At 48.7% G+C, this 2,500-nt stretch overlaps 1 protein-coding gene across 1 annotated transcript in view; it reads right to left on the minus strand.

The window, feature by feature from the left end:
* Window positions 1-1,162, minus strand: part of LOC121867764 (adhesion G protein-coupled receptor A3-like) — a 15,717-nt gene extending 14,555 nt beyond the window's left edge. The window contains exon 1 of the mRNA XM_042367846.1: window positions 1,091-1,162. The gene's annotated coding sequence lies outside the window, so the exon portion shown is untranslated. The remainder of the gene's footprint in view (window positions 1-1,090) is intronic.
* Window positions 1,163-2,500: the final 1,338 nt, after the last annotated feature.

Raw genomic sequence — 2,500 nt, forward strand, 5'->3', positions numbered from 1 at the left:
CCATTATGAACGCACAATAAAACACCATTATGAACGCCGGTGAACGCAGAGTGAACGCAAGAGCAGCTCACTATCCGCCACAACAAGCGGGATCGTTGAACCGTTCATAGGGATAATAATTATTTTACGGTGAGTTAGTCTCTCTCTCTCTCTCTCTCTCTAGTACGAACAACTACCACCACCACAACAACTTCAACAACTACCACCACCACAACAACAGCTCAACAACTACCACCACCACAACAACTCCAACAACTACCACCAACCACAACAACTTCAACAACTACCACCACAACCACAACAACTTCAACAACTACCACCACAACCACACCACACCCACAGTAAGCTTGAACCCACTAAGCTTGAGTCACAGTGCTTGGGCCCACAGTAAGACAACCATAAATTACTATTAGAGAGAGAGAGAGAGAGAGAGAGAGAGAGAGCCAGCCAGTCAGCTCACGTACTCTCCCGAGAAGTCATCACTATACAGTACAACTCTCCTCCCTCCTTCCTCCCCCACTCTCACCTTCCTCTTCCTCTCCCTCTCCCTCTCTCTCTCTCCCTCTCCCTCCCTCTCTCTCCCTCTCCCTCCCCACTCTCTCTCTCCCTCTACCTGACTTCTGCTCTCACATACAAATGACTCCTCTCAAACCCCTCCCCTTCTCTCTACCTCCTCCCCCTCCTCCCCTCTCCCCCAACTCCTCCCCTCTCCCTCTCTCCACTTTCCCTCCCCTCTCCTCCCTCTCTTCTCCCTCAGATATCAAGATGAAGACTGAAGGTAATATGAAGTTTAGCCAAGTGCCTCGCCTGGGGGGAGGAGGGAGGAGGAGAGGAGGAGGAGGAGGAGGAGGAGGAGAGGAGGAGGAGGAGGAGGAGGAGGAGGAGGATCCCCTGCAAGAAAACCCCAATTTAACCCGACCCCAATTTAACCTCCCAACCCCCATTTAACCTCCCAACCCCAATTTAACCTCCCAACCCCAATTTAACCTCCCAACCCCCAATTTAACCTCCCCAACCCCCCAATTTAACCTCCCCAACCCCCAATTTAACCTCCCAACCCCAATTTAACCTCCCCAGACACAGTACTCACAGTTTTCTTAGGCTGGTCAGGTTGGTGAAGGCTCAGGGCTCTATCACACTTATGTCGTTCTTCTTCAGGTCTCTGTAAGTACATAAGTAACTTTATTAAGTACTTGGAGTGTTATATTGACTTAGAGATACACTTACACTTGAGGGGTCTATTAAAGGTTGAGGTACTTATAAAACACACTTACACCCTCCCTCCCCTCTTCCCTCCCTCTCTCCTCCTCCTCCCTCCCTCCTCTCCTCTCTTCCTCCTCCTCCTCTCCTCCTCCTCTCCTCCCTCCCCCTCTTCCTCCTCCCTTCCTCCTCCTCTTCCTCCTCCTCTCCTCTTCCTCCACTCTTCCTCCTCCTCCTCCCCTCCTTCCCTCCTCCTCTTCTCCTCCTCCCCTCCTCCTCTCCCTCTTCCTCCCTCTTCCTCCTCCTCCTCTTCTTCCTCCCTCCTCTCCTCCTCCCCTCTTCCTCTCTTCCTCCTCCTCCTCCTCCAACACACAGTAATCCTCTCCAAGCTCGTAAATCTTCCCTCCATTGTGAATCACCATCTCAGCCTCTGTCTCTCCTCTCTCTCTCTCTCTCTCTCTCTCTCTCCACACCACGGCCGCCCACCAACGCCCACATTCTCACAACAAGACAGAGCTATATGGTCATAAGTCACAAAGAAAAGCTAATATGACGGAAAATCTCTTGAATATTATAGCAATCTCGCCCTTAAGTCTCTCCAGAGGGGTAAATAAGGCTGAAAATCCCTCAAAATATACCTCCAGTCTCGCCCTTATTAACAAACACCTCCAATAGCATCTTCTTGCCCCGAGGATATGATATAAACACGATGAAATTACCAATAAGGTCGACAGTCCTATATAAAATGTCCTGAATCTCGCCTTTACGATAGATATCACCAGAATAGCTATTTCTTGCCCCGAGGATACGGTATAAACAACAAGATACCAATAAGAACGAGAATCCTATCTAACACGATCCAAATTTCGCCGTTATGAGACACACACACACCCATTATAGCCCCCTCATGACCCCAGGTAAAGACGAGACAAGACAGTGCTTATCACAAGGTCGAGAATCCCTTCCAAAATCACCCTGACCTCGACCATATGATCAAGATACCATCAATTCATTATAGCATTTTACTGACCCCATATTTAGGTCAATACGTGTCGCATGATAAACTCACCGATTTTACCGTCAATTCCGACCTTAATTGAAACAGGAGGGTGGTATCGCATCTTATTACCCCGAAACTATGATACAGACACGTCATTGTTAATAAGGTTGGAAAGCCTTTGTAGATTGAGGTAAATTTCGTCCTTGTGGAGACATATTGACATTGTTGCATCTTACTGACCCGGAGACCAGCAGAAAAACGTGACAGACAGACAGACAGACAGACAGACAGATAGACAGA

Source organism: Homarus americanus, unplaced genomic scaffold (genome assembly GCF_018991925.1).
Source record: "Homarus americanus isolate GMGI-L3 unplaced genomic scaffold, GMGI_Hamer_2.0 scaffold46583, whole genome shotgun sequence".
NCBI lineage: Eukaryota > Metazoa > Arthropoda > Malacostraca > Decapoda > Nephropidae > Homarus > Homarus americanus.